The 15,417-nt window shown below is 37.7% G+C and overlaps 1 protein-coding gene across 1 annotated transcript in view; it reads left to right on the top strand.

Annotated features, from left to right (window-relative positions):
• The window catches only part of LOC106088602 (protein scabrous), an 80,195-nt gene that overhangs the window by 46,641 nt on the left and 18,137 nt on the right, over positions 1 to 15,417 (top strand). The gene's annotated exons all lie outside the window — the stretch shown is intronic.

Raw genomic sequence — 15,417 nt, 5'->3', positions numbered from 1 at the left:
GTCGAAGGGCCTAACACAACTCACTGTCCCAAATTGCATCGACATCGGGCAATAAATGCGCTTTTATCGCGCCAAAACTTAAAACCGAGAGATCGGTCTATATGGCAGCTATATCCAAATTTGAACCAATCTGTGCCATAATGCAGAAGTATGTCAAGGGGCTTAACTTAACTCACTGTCCCAAATTTCAGCGACATAGGAGAATTAATACGCCTTCTATGGGCCTAAAACTTTAAATCGAGAGACGGGTCTATATGGCAGCTATATCCAAATCTAATCCGATCAGGGCTAAATCGAAGAAAGATGTCGAAGAGTTTAACACAACTCACTGCCTTGAATTTCAGCGACATAGGACAATAAATGTGCCTTTTATGGGCGTGAGACCCTAAATCGTCGGATCGGTCTATAAGGCAGCTACATTCAAATCTGGACCGATTTGGGCCAAATTGAAGAGGGATGTCGAGGGGCCTAACAAAACTCACTGTCCCAAATATCGGCGACATCGGACAATTAATGCACCTTTTATTGACCTAAGACCCTAAATCGGAGGATCGGTCTATATGACAGCTATATCCAAATCTCGACCAATCTGAGCCAAACTAACGAAGGATATCGAAGGGTCTAACACAACTCACTGTCCCAAATTTCAACAAAATCGGATAATAAATGTGGCTTTTATGGGCCCAAGACCCTAAATCGGAGGATCAGTCCATATGACAGCTATATCCATATCTGGACCGATCTAGGCGAAATTGAGGAAGGACATTGAAGAGCATAACACAACTCACACTCCCAAATTTCAGCAAAATAGGGTAATAAATATGGTTTTTATGGGCCTAAGACCCTAAATCGGAAGATCGGTCTATATGGCAGCTATATACAAAACTGGACCGATCTGGACCAAGTTTACGAAGGATGTCGAGGGGCCTAACACAACTCACTGTTCCAAATATTGGCGACATCGGACAATTAATGCGCCTTTATGAACCTAAGACCCTAAATCGGAGGATCGGTCTATATGGCAGCTATATCCAAATCTGGACCGATCTGGGCCAAATTTACAAAGGATGTCGAAGGGCCTAGCGCAACTCACTGTCCCAAATTTATGTAAAATCGGATAATAAATGTGGCTTTTATGGGCCTAAGACCCAAAATCGCAGGATCGGTCTATATGGATGCTATATCCAAATCTGGGCCTAACACAACTCGCTGTCCCAAATTTCAGCAAAATCGGATAATAAATGTGGCTTTTATGGGCCTAAGACCCTAAATCGGCCGTTCGGCCTATATGGGGGCTTTATCCAAAGCTAGACTGATGTAGGCCAAATTGAAGAAGGATGTTAAAGCACCTAACACAACTCACCGTCCCAAATTTCAGCAAAATTGGATAATAAATGCGCCTTTTATGGGCCTAAGACCCTAAATCGACGACAGACGGACGGACATGTCTAGATCGTCTAATATTTTTACGCTGATCAAGAATATATATACATTATATGGCCGGAAATGGATATTTCGATGTGTTGCAAACAGAATGACAAAGTGAATATACCCCCATTCTTCGGTGGTGGGTATATTTAACGATAGAATCAATACTATTTACTTTTAGAAATGTCAAATATTGCGATTATCTATAGTTTGCCTGCACTGATTACTTATCCAGAACCTAGTAGTACTGGAAATATGTCATTTCCATACAATTTTTGCTGCACTGCAGTCTATAGTACTTAAATAAAACAGGCCTAATGTTGCAAACCTTTATTGACTTAATGTAATTAAGTGATTTGTGGAGATTAGATCTCGCCATCCCTTTGTCTCTCACCCAATAAATCTAAGTCATTTCCAGTGGGAGCAATAACAATTTTACAATAAAATCCTTTGCTTATATTTAAGATTAAACGCAAATAAACCATATGACACTTGACATATTAAAGCTTGAGTGTATGTGTGTGTGCAAGTGGACATTTTTATTTTCCAACTCGGCCCCGAAGGCCACATTTATTGTCCACTGAGCTATATGCCAACTGGGAAGTAAATATAACGCAATGGCAAATACAAATATGCACAGTTGTTCCATATTTAATTAAACAATAATGAAATGATTAAATTAATAAAACAATAATAAAAAAATTTTTTTTTTTTTATTTCAATTATCATTAAAATAATTAATACAATAAGTACTCGATATCCAAATAGACTTTGAGTGCTCAATCGCTAAAAGTGTTGCAGATATGCAGGCGCATATTAAGCAGGTAATTGGTATGCATCGATGCTGTACAGCTCAATAGTTGAAACCATTTAAAAAGTTTAAAGCTTTTGGGGAATAACAAGTAAAAACGTGCAAAGTTTGGCTGGGCCGAATCTTGAGTACCCACCACAATGGAGTCTGCTAAAAACATTAAGAAGGGGATAATTTAACTCAAAATGCAAATTTGCCCATGAACATTCTATTAAGGAACAGGGGAAAACTTCCCACACATCAATGAGTGCTATCCGATTCAAGTTTTAAGCTCAATGATAAGGGGCCTCATTTTCAAGATCGAGTCTGAAATGCGTGCCGCAGTGCTTCTATGAATGGCAAATGTCGCTAGCATAAGAAGTTAAAAACCACCGCTGGAAAATTTTTTCTGATGTTCCAAATATATATGTTTAATTTTAATCATCCTAACTGATTTAATGACATTCGTGTGTCTTTAAAAGTGAAAGGTTCAGATGAAATTTGAAACAGTGAGTTGTATAAGATTCCTTGATGTCCCTGCCTATTACTATCCAGATCTGAGGATAATTTGACTTAGCTGCTATGTAGAAACCGATCTTCCTATTTTGGGTCTCATTCCCATAAAAAAGCGGAGTTATTGCTCGATAAAAATTTTAAAGTGTGCATATATAAAGCTCCTTAGCATACGAAAAATTCCGATCCAGATTGGCCCATATTTGGATATAACTATGAATACGGAAGTATTCTACTAAAATAGGGTAATAAATATCCATGGAGGTGGATATTTAAGGTACGGCACTGCCAAACCTTAAGCATTTTTGCCTCTTTTGAGATTGTATTTGCTCCTTGCCGCACTTTTAGGAATTTTTTTTACTCTCCTCCATTATATGAGGGTATACTAATTTCGTCATTCTGTTTGTAACTTCTCGAAATATTCGTATAAGACCCAACAAATTATATATATTCTTGATCGTCATGGCATTTTAAGTAGATCTAGCCATGTCCGTCCGTCCGCCCGTTCGTCTGTCAATCGAAAGCACGCTAACTTTCTAAAGAGTAAAGCTAGCCGCTTTTTCACAAATACTTCGTTTGAGATTGTAATTGGGACATATCGGTCCATATTTAGATATAACTGCTATATAAACCGATCTTGAATCTTGACTTCTTGAGCAACAAGAGGTCGCAATTCTTATCCGATTTGGCTGAAATTTGGGATTTTTTAATGATTTCCAACAACTGCGCCAATTATGGTTCAAATTGGTCCATAACCTGATATAGGTGTCATTTAAACCGATCTTTATTTGTTGAATCTCTAGAAGGCGCAATTCCTATTCGATTTGGCTGAAATTTTGCATGATGTATTTCGTTATGAATTTCAACAACTGTGCTAAGTATGGTTCAAATCGATCCATAACCTGATATATCTGCCATATGAACCGATCTTAAATCTTAACTCCTTGAGCCACTAGAGGGCGCAATTCCTATCCGATTTAGCCAAAATTTTGCAGGATGTATTTTGTTATGACTTCCAACAACTTTGCCCAATATGGTTAAAATCGGTTTTATATAACCTGATATTGCTGCCATATAAACCGATTCTTGAGCCTCTAGAGGGCGCAATTTTTATCCGATTTGGTTAAAATTTTGTGCAACGGCTTCTCTCATGCCTTCCAACTTACCTGTCTGGATCGGTCTATGGCCTGATACAGGTCTCATATAAACCGATCTCCCTAGTTTACTTCTTGAGCCCCTAAAAAGCGCATTTCTTATTCGATTTAGCTGAAATTTTAAACAAAGACTTCTACTGTGGTCTCCAACATTCATACCGGGAAAGATCTTGACAAATGCGATCCATTGTGGAGGGTATATAAGATTCGGCCCGGACAAACTTAGCACGCTTCTATTTGTTTTCTTTAAAACGTTGTTACTGTGCTAAGTGCATAGTTAAGCTCGCTCTGATATATTTTTATGTTTATGCTACAACGTTTTACAAATGTTCTTATTACATGTGATGTTGAAAAATCGATCTCTTTAAATCATAGCAACATAATCATCCAATTTAAATGGTGTTTTATGTTCAACAAATTTTAAAGTCCTGTTCCTTTTGAAGACATTTTTACACAAATTTTTTTTTTTACATCTTCTTTGAGTTTTGAAAACTGAGCAAACACAACGAAGGAGTTTTCATTCTTCTGTGTTCTGTTTTCAGAAGACAAAAGTACAAATGCATGGAAATGTGCAGGAACCTATAAATGAGAGTGAACCGGCCACAAACAGCGTGTGAAATTTAAAACATGTTGCACAAGCAATGTGTTGCAAAACTCACAAGTGTCCTCTTAACTTATTCCCATATACATACCTACATACCTTCGTTGCCTCTGCCATCTCTTTGACCCTCTCCTCATACTTCTTCACCTCTACTCACTGTGACCATCAAGCCCTTTAGCAATATGTAGTTTGTCCACAGCTGACCTTATTTTTGTGTCTGGCTTCCAAAGGAGTTTCTTTTGACCATAAATTATAATGGGTCTTTTTTATCAGGGCTTGTGAAAATTATTAGTCAACATCTGTTCGATGTTTATTGTATCAGCCTTAATCAGACACGGTATTCATGGAGCTTTTGCTCTGCTTATTTTGTGGTAGGGAGATATTAAATTTTGTTTGCTTTTTGGCACTGTGGGCAACCTAATGTTGGACGAAACAAATCGAAGAATAAAAAAAAAGAAAGCAAAAGAAGCAGGAAAAAAAATGTTAACGAAGTCACCATCAAAAGAGGATAGTATTGCTTTGATTTCGAAGTGTAATAAGCCGTAAAAAGTTTATGACATGTTTGTGTTAATGTTCTTTTAGTTGTCAGATTTCCAATAACCGAAATTGGAGCTAAGAGGATTGATGTAAATAATATTGATTTCTATACGCTATTCGTTCAAAAGTCAATCGAAAAGATAGAACCACAAGAAGTACGAATGTAAATAAGCGCTCATTTTAAATAAAGGCTTTCTTTTTCAGAAAGACCGAATTTGAAAAGAAAATATTATTCAGCCAAGCTGAATTTAAGTTTACTAAGAAAACCTTATTCTGAGCAGGGTTAAAGTTTTCCTACAGAAAACTTTATTAAGCCGGGCTGTATAAAAGTTCTCCTATAGAAAACCTTATTCAGCCAGGCTGAATTGAAGTTTTCCTATAGAAAACCTTATTCAGCCAGGCTGAATTGAAGTTTTCCTATAGAAGACCTTATTCAGCCAGGCTGAATTGAAGTTTTCCTATAGAAGACCTTATTCAGCCAGGCTGAATTGAAGTTTTCCTATAGAAAACCTTATTCAGCCAGGCTGAATTGAAGTTTTCCTATAGAAAAGCTTATTCAGCCAAGCTGAATTGAAGTTTTCCTATAAAAACCTTATTCACACAGGCTGAATTGAAGTTTTCCTATAGAAAACCTTATTCAGCCAGGCTGAATTGAAGTTTTCCTAAAGAAAACCTTATTCAGCCAGGCTGAATTGAAGTTTTCCTAAAGAAAACCTTATTCAGCCAGGCTGAATTGAAGTTTTCCTAAAGAAAACCTTATACAGCCAGGCTGAATTGAAGTTTTCCTATAGAAAACCTTATTCAGCCAGGCTGAATTGAGGTTTTCCTATAGAAAACCTTATTCAGCCAGGCTGAATTGAAGTTTTCCTATAGAAAACCTTATTCAGCCAGGCTGAATTGAAGTTTTCCTATAGAAAACCTTATTCAGCCAGGCTGAATTGAAATTTTCCTATAGAAAAGCTTATTCAGCCAGGCTGAATTGAAGTTTTCCTATAGAAAACCTTATTCAGCCAGGCAGAATTGAAGTTTTCCTATAGAAAAGCTTATTCAGCCTGGCTGAATTGAAGTTTTCCTATAGAAAAGCTTATTCAGCCAGGCTGAATTGAAGTTTTCCCATAGAAAACCTTATTCAATTCCCTTAAATTTTGGACATGCTTTGTTGTAGTTACTTTATGGCACTCTTACTGTAACATCATCTCTTGGGAGTTTAAATTTTGTACAGTCGCCGAATCATGCAAATACGTATGTGCAGTACATATAACATTGTATATCGGTTAAATGTACATAGCTATCAACTTTCAACCCATTTCCATTATTCACTTTGCTGCATGTCAACCACAGTAGGCTATTAAGCAATTTTTCTTTGGATCGACTTCCGAGATATTCTTGAATTCCATTGTCTTTCTTATCACGAATCCTTTTGTTTCATTTGTATGACACACAACACATGAACGCTCCTTTAAACTTAAAAAAAATAAGAAGTCATCATCTGCAAAGAACTGTCTTGTCATTTGTTTGTTATCTTTTCGCTTTTGTTATCGGAATGTATTGCGGTGAAAAGGAATGTTTTTCGTTTCTATTTCTAATATTTTCATCTTCTATTTTCCATTTCCTGTTTACATTAAGGCGGTTAGAAATTTGCAAGGATACGGTGATATTGCAATGGAGGACGAAAACGAAATATGGTCATACAAGCTGAGTAGTACCACATTGTTTTCTTCGATGATCTTAATATGGTACAAGAGTAGTAACGTAATTTATTTGGACCTTGGAAAAAAATTTTTTAACACTCAAAATTTGTTGAATTTTATTTAAAACAAGTAAGAGCGTCCTAAGTTCAGCCGGGCCGAATCTTATATACCCTTCACCATGGATCGCATTTGTCGAGTTTTATGCACGATATCTCTTTTTAGGCAAACAAAGAATATTGAATAAGAACTTTTATGCTAATGGAGCTATATCAAGTTATATTCCGATTCGGACCATAAGCGAATGCTGAACATTGTAGAAGTCGTTGTGTAATATTTCAGTTCATTCGGATAAGAATTGCGACTTGTAGGTTCTCAAGAAGCGAAATCGGGAGATCAGTTTATATGGGAGATGTATCAAGCTATTGATCGCTTCAGATCATATTAGACACGTATGTTGAAGATCATGAGAGAAGCCGTTGTACAAAATTTCTTCCAAATCGGATGAGAATTGCGCGTACTATGGGCTCAAGATATCAAGATCCAAGATCGGTTTATATGACAGCTATATGGGATTATGAACCGATTTGAATCATACTTAACACAGTTGATGGAAGTGATACCAGAACACCATGTGCAAAATTTAATCAAAATCGGATTGGAATTGCGCCCTCTTGACGCTCAAGAAGTCAAGACCCAAGATCGGTTTATATGGCAGCTATATCAAAACTTAAACCGATATGGACCATACTTTTCACAGTTGTTGGAAGTGATACAAAAACACCACGTGCAAAATTCAGTCAAATCGGATGACAATTGCGCCCCCTGGGGACTCAAGAAGTCATGACCCAAGATTGGTTTATATGGCAGCTATATCAAATCATGATGCGATTTGGCCCATTTACAATCCCAACCGACTTACACTAATAAAAAGTGTTTGTGCAAAATTTCAAGCGGCTAGCTTTACACTTTCGAAAGTTAGCGTGCTTTCGACAGAAAGACGAACGGACGGACGGGCAGATACACGTACATGGCGACTTAAAATATCACGACGATTAAGAATATATATGATTTATGGGGTCTCAGACGCATATTTCGAGGTGTTACAAACAGAATGACGAAATTAGTATACCCTTATTCTATGGTGGAGGGTATAAAATCAATATTAATATGAGGTGTTTAGTTTTTACTTCCGACAAGTATGCTAGGTATGGTCCAAATTGGGCCATAAGCTGATATAGCTGCCATATACACCAATCTTCAGATTTGTCGGCACGTATTAAATGTTTTCCAATAGACATACCAAATGCGTTCCAAATAGGTTTATAAACTGATATAGCTCCCTTATAAACAGATCATCCGATTTGACTTCATAATTTTTATTATTCGTCTAAACACCTATTTCGAAATCCTCCAAAAACGTTCCGGATTTTATACCGCAATTTACACTTATAATATGGGTTTAGGGTATTATATTGTCAACACCATCAGATTTTGGCTTTTAACCTGTTTGAAGAAACCTTTATTAAAATTCCAAAGTACATACACTCACAGTGCCTTTAACTGCTCAGAATCGAATACATCTCCATTTTTACTGAACATTCATCGATATTAGAGACATTGTTTCCGTTTCTATTGTTGATTTCCGTTTTATGGATGTTAGGAAATGAATGTGTGAAACCCATACTCAAGCCTTCGAAACGAGAATTGGTCTCCCCAGTCTTTTGGCATGAAAAGGCTTTATGTGTTTGTGTCGGAGCAACTGAATTGTCATTGTTATCAATAGACAACAGATTGATGTTCATTATTTTTATGTTGTTTATCTGCGATTGACAATTGCAATAAAAACATAAGATTTTATTTCGTTTCATTTTCAGTCGTTTGTTTAGTCATTCGTTTTTGTTGCAGAGGGAAGTGGAGAGGCTACACCGCAAAAGGCAGTATAACAGATGTTCGGTAGATTCTTTGAGTGTGTGACTAGCTAAAAGATGAAGTATATGTAGGTCAGAAAATCAATACAGAAATAAAAATTGTTTTTCCATCAGATATTTTTATTGTTGGCATAATTTGTTTTAATAATTTAGACTAAAAGAAATTTTTTCAAGGAATAAGCTAAATTAAAAATTTTTCTTGGAATCAGGAAATTTTAATTAGGAGATATTTATACTCAATGAATTTAAAAAGAACAAGTAAGAGCGTGCTAAGTTCGGCCGAATTTAAAAAGAACAAGTAAGAGCGTGCCAAGTTGGGCATGCAAAATTTCAGCTAAATCAGATGAGAACTGCGCCCTCTATTGGCTCAAGAAGTCAAAATTTAAGATCGGTTTATATGACAGCTATACCAGATTATGAATCGATTTGAATCGTACACGGCACAGTTGTTGGAAGTGATACCAAAACACCACGCGCAAAATTTCAGTTGAATCGGACGAGAATTGCGCCCTCTAGAGGCTCAAGGAGTCAAGACCCCAGATCGGCTTATATGGCAGCTAGATCGACATAAAATGTCATGACGATCAAGAATATATACTTTATGGGGTCTCAGACGAATACTTCCAGTAGTTACAAACAGAATGACGACATTAGTACACCCCCATCCTATGGTGGAGGGTATAAAAACTTCTCCACAAAGAAGTGTCGCACTGCGACATGCCGTTTGGACTCGGCTATAAATAGAAGCTCCTTATCACTGAGCGAGCTTAGAAACTTAAATCGGACAGCACTCATTGATATGTGAGAAATTTGCCCCTATTCCTTAGTGGAATGTTCATGGGTAAAATTGCATGTCAATCTATGGCTACTATCTGAATACAACTTAATTTCCCATGAACATTGCGTTAAGGAACAGGGGGTACTTCTCTACATGGCTATTAGAATGCAAATGCAAAAGTATCTACGAACATTGAGATAATGGATACTTCTCTCATATCAATGTTTAAATGCAAATTTGTCCATGAACATTTCATTAAGGAACAGGGATGCTGCTGCTGTCCGATTCAAGTTTAGGCTCAAAGACAAAGCAGTACGACACCACTTTGGGAAGAAGTTTTAACATGATAAAGTACCTAACAAATATCGCCAGCATTAGGAGGAGAAAACCACAGCTGAACATTTTTTTCTGATGTTCTCAGCGTCATAGGCCGACATGCTAGCCTCCGCTCAATGATAAAAGACCTCCATTTTATTGCCGACTTAGAGCGGCACGCCGTAGGGCGAACCCACTTAATAGAAAAGATTTAGCCGATAAAAAATTTCTTATGTCCCCTCCAGGTTTCGAACCCAGGGTGTTCAGCATAATAGGCGGCTATGGTAAACTCAAGGAATATTAGTGAACAAATTGCCGGACAACATATAATTACACGTTTCTGTGCTTGGTTCTGGTGTTTTCACTCAAGTTTTGCCAAATAAGTTAAATGCCATTAAATTGTTGACCAATTATTTGGGAAATTGAATTTTTCATTTTGATTTTTGAGATTTGTTACGAGTGTTTATTTTCAATTTTGTTCAAGTAGTTGCAGTAGGGTATATAGTTGTTGTTGACTTTCTGTGGACTAAGCTGACTTGTTATTCATGCATTATACGACTTGTTTGCTTCGAATGGGTTTTGTGTCCTTCTTCATTCGGTGTCTGCTTTATAGTCAGTCGACAGTGTGTTGTTTTTTTGCTGTGACAGCATTTGATTGCGATGGGATTGGGGGAGATGTTGCAGCTAAGGGTGGCATGGTTGCCTACTACTTGGATTTCGTTGTCAACATCAGTGTTTTGGTTTGGTGTTTGGTGGTATTGTAGCTGTGTCATTGCTGACAATGATATTGTGTTATTGTTGCTGTGTTTATTGTTGCTTCTGCCATTGTCACTGGCCTCCTCTTGAGTTTGTGTGCCAAGCTTTGTGCTTGCTGGTCTGTGCGTGCCTGGTTTGAGGAGGAGTTGGGGGGGGGGAGGTGTAGGAGTATGTGTCCAAATTAATGGCATTCTTTTGTACTGTCATTCGCTGACATATTCAGATCATTAATATTGTTTTTGTTGCCATTTTACTCGGTTGTTGATTGTATTTTTGTAAGCCGCTCTCCTCTTTCTCCACCTTCAACCAATCTGCGGGCATGTGACGATTATCATTGTGCCATTGTGAGATTTTTTGTATGTCTCTGATTCATTCATTCATTCACTCACTCTGTTGTTGTTTGCGTAATGCATTTGCATTTTGTTGCCAATGTGAGAGAATACCACACAACACAGTTACAGAGCCATTCATTCGAATAACATTTGTACGATTTTCTTCCTGCACGCGCAAGTGTGTGTGTGTGTGTGGGTGGCACTGTTTATCAAGGGAATTAAATCAGTTCTCAGTGATTATATACCAGTCAGTTGATAGCAATGTTTATTGGTATGCGTGAGCTACATACATTATTTTCTGTGTGAGTTGTGCTGTTGTAAGCGTTGTTTGCCATGTGGGAGCAACGCCTTTCGGAGGGGATTTGCTAAAACACTCCCCACAACTGTCTGGCGACCAAAAGGCATCATGGCATTTCTCTTCCAATAATTTATGCAAATTTATTTTCAATTGTGTTTAACATTAACTCAAGTCTTGTGCTACTGCTGCAATTCACTGGTGTTTTATAAAATTTGAATATTGTACGAATTAATCAAACGCCTCCTAAGGGTATACTTCAAAATCGACATCCTTAAATGAAGTGTTTACAAATTTGAATTTAGATACGACATTTAAAATTGGATTTAAATTGCCATTTTAACATAGCGCACAGTGACATGCAAGAGTGTATATAAACTACCACTACTGTGGTACTGGGTAGTATAACTAAGTGCAGTTATTTGTAACACCTATAAGGAAGGTAGATAGACCCGTTGATAGGAAAATAGGTCGACTAACAATTACTCTCTGATTCATTCTAGCTATGTCTGCATATAAGATCATGTTCATTTGTGTACAAATTACAGATCGCAATATTCGTCCGATTATCTTCAAATTTAGCTCGAAAGTTTATATTTCCTGGAAACAAAGCCTGATAAACTCTTGTGTACAAGATGAGGTCCCTAAGAATATAAAATTGGAATGTCATGCCATGGCCATGATCGAAGCAAGGACATTCTCTTTAGGTACTTTTAAGATCTACACTTCTGCAATGAAATCACCTAAATCGGTTCATTTTTGTCCAATAAACACACTAAGATACAACACTGTGCGCCGGTCGGACTCGGCTATAAAGAGGAGACCCCTTATCATTGCACTAAAACTGCGGACAGCACTCATTGATATGTGAGAAGTTTGCCCTGTTCCTTAATGGAATGTTCATGGGCAAATTTACATTTTATGTTGGAGCATCTTAATTTGTATCCTCTTCCCTTTACTTCAGCTGCTTACACTTTTTCATACCCACCACACAAGGATGGGGTATGATAATTTTGTCATCGTCGCAAAATTCTAAGAAGGTCTAGTCATGTGCGTCCGTTTATTTGTCTGGGGTTATCACACTACAGTCTTCAAAAATTAAGATATTTAACTGAAACTTAGCTCAGATAGTTTTTTTACCATAGGCAGGTTAGGTTCGAAGATGGGCAATATCGGAAAATCTCTTATATATAAAATTCAATTTGTGTTTGTTTGTTCCGTACAGACTCAAAAACGGCTGAGCCAATTACCTTGAAATGTTCACAGATTATGTAGGTTGATCTGTAAGGCAACATAGGCTATATAATTTTTTAATATCGCAAGGGGGGCGGACCCTCCCCCTAACCACAAAAGTACTATCCAAAAATAAAAAAAGAGCGATCGGGACAATATGAGATTCAAATGAAAGTTATTTAAGAGTAGAGTACGAATTTCATAATAAAAGTTGGGTCCAAGTACCTGGGGGCCGGCCCAGCCCCAAAACCCTTTAAAATAGGGTTTTTGACGCTCATGACAATATGGGACTCACATGAAAGGTATTCGGGAGTAGATTACAAATATGGTCAGGAAGTAGGAATAGGCTTTATAATTTATTGATATTGGAAGGGGGCGGACCCTTCACCGTTAACCCAAAAACACTAACACAAATCAAAAGTGGACCGATAAGGACAATATGGGTATCAAATGAAAAGTATGCGGGAGTAGATAACGAATATGGCATACAAATTCATGTCAAAGTATAGGGGGTCACCCAACTCCACAAAAAACGCCTAAATAGGCACATTAGCCAATCACGGATATATGGGACTCGGTTTTTTTGTTCCGTATAGACTTAAAAACGGCAGAACCGATTTTCTCGAAATTTTAGCATATTGTGTAGATTAGTCTGGAGGGAAACATAGGCTTTATAATTTTTATGCCCTCCACCATAGCATGGGGGTATACTAATTTCGTCATTCTGTTTGCAACACCTCGAAATATGCGTCTGAAACCCCATAAAGTATATATATTTTGTCAAAATTCTAAGAAGGTCTAGTCATGGGCAATATCGGAAAATCTCTTATATATAAAATTCAATTTGTGTTTGTTTGTTCCGTACAGACTCAAAAACGGCTGAGTCAATTACCTTGAAATTTTCACAGATTGTGTAGGTTGATCTGTAAGGCAACATAGGCTATATAATTTTTTAATATCGCAAGGTGGGCGAACCCTCTCCCTTACCCCAAAAGTACTATCCAAAAATAAAAGTGGAACGATCGGGACAATATGAGATTCAAATGAAAGTTTTTTAAGAGTAGAGTACGAATTTCATAATAAAAGTTGGGTCCAAGTACCTGGGAGCCGCCCTAGCCCCAAAACCCCTTAAAATCGGTTTATTTGACGCTCATGACAATATGGGACTCAAATGAAAGGTATTCGGGAGTAGATTACGAATATGGTCAGGAAGTAGGAAAAGGCTTTATAATTTATTGATATCGGAAGGGGGCGGACCCTTCACCGTTACCCCAAAAACACTAACACAAATCAAAAGTGTACCGATAAAGACAATATGGGTATCAAATGAAAAGTATGCGGGAGTAGATAACGAATCTGGCATAAAAATTTATGTCAAAGTATAGGGGGTCACTCCACACCACAAAAAACGCCTAAATGGGCACATTAGCCAATAACGGGTATATGGGACTCGGTTTGTTTGTTCCGTATAGACTGAAAAACGGCAGAAACGATTTTCTCGAAATTTTCGCATATTGTGTAGGTTGGTCTGGAAGGAAACATAGGATTTATAATTTTTATACCCTCCACCATAGGATGGGGATATACTAATTTCGTCATTCTGTTTGCAACACCTCGAAATATGCATCTTGATCATGATGTCATTTTAAGTCCGTCTGTCCATCTGTCTGTCGGAAGCACGCTAACTTTTGAAGGAATAAAGCTAGCCGCTTGAAATTTTGCACAAATACTTTTTATAAGTGTAGGTCGGTTGGGATTGTAAATGGGCCAAATCGGTCTATGTTTTAATATAGCTGCCATATAAGCCGACCTGGGGTCTTGAGTTCTTGAGCCTCTAGAGGGCGCAATTCTCGTTCGATTTAGCAGAAATTTTGTACAACGGCTACTCTCATGACTCTCAACATGCGTGTCGAATATGGTCTGAATCGATCACTAGCGGCTCCCATATAAACCTATCTCCCAATTTTGCTTCTTGAGCCCCTACAAGGCCGAATCGGGTCATAGGCAGGTTTTTACCATAGGCAGGTTAGTTTCGAAGATGGGCAATATCGGAAAATATCTTAATATAGCCCCCATGTATACCAATCTCTGGACTTATAATCGAAGGCGGCTTTTATTAACCGGGTTCGCTTATATCTGGCATAGTGAGTTTCGTAAGGCCCCTCGACAACTGTGCCAATTACTGTCCAAATCGTTCTATATTTGGAAGTTCCCACGATTTAAATCCCATTTACGTACCATTGATACAAAAATGAGCTTAGTCGCTCAATGGCAGCAGCGCGCGATGAACTTTCATAACAGAGCACGCACGCATTCATAAAAAATTCAATAATTTACAAGCGTAGTTCGTTTGTAAGACTATTCATGGTTAAATAATATACCAAACTGAAGATGTTTGACAGTGAAGCAAAACACGAGAGTGCGTGGCCGGTTCAAACCAGTGTTGCTAAAAAATCACCCTTTATTACCCTACTTCGCTTAAATTTGGCACACGAGATATGAAGTTCTCCTCGACATTCGTACTGAACGTATCTATACGAGCTATATTTGGATAAAGCATCCATATAGACCGATCTCCCGATTTAAGTGTTGCCGATTTCGGTGAAATTTGGCAAAGTGATCTGTGTGAGACCCTTCGACGTTCGTACCCCCCTATTGACCGATTTCCCGACTAAGGGCCATTCAACCATAAATGGCTGAAATTTTGGTAGTGTGTGTCGCATTAGATCCCTACACATCTCTCTCGAATATGGATGTTTGTAGCTCCCATATTTGGATCTGGCTGCCATACATATGCATAAATCATCCAATTTGCGGTCCTTAACTCATATAAGGCCCTTTAAACCCCTTGATTTACGCTTGGTGCAGATGAGATCATATTTCGCTGTTATGGGTTCATAAATTAAGCAATTTTTCTAAATTTTGACAAAATGTTAGTAAATATATGTAAGGTGATGGGTATTCAAAGTTCGGCCCGGTCGAATTTAAAGCTGTTTTACTTGTTAAGTGATGATGTAAAACTTAAATAGTGTTTTTAAAAGTAAAGGAAATTTTTATATGAAATGG

The sequence above is a fragment of the Stomoxys calcitrans genome, chromosome 5 (assembly GCF_963082655.1).
Source record: "Stomoxys calcitrans chromosome 5, idStoCalc2.1, whole genome shotgun sequence".
Taxonomy (NCBI): Eukaryota; Metazoa; Arthropoda; class Insecta; order Diptera; family Muscidae; genus Stomoxys; species Stomoxys calcitrans.
The sequence above is the reverse complement of the archived record's forward strand: the minus strand, read 5'-3'. Positions and strand labels throughout refer to the sequence as shown.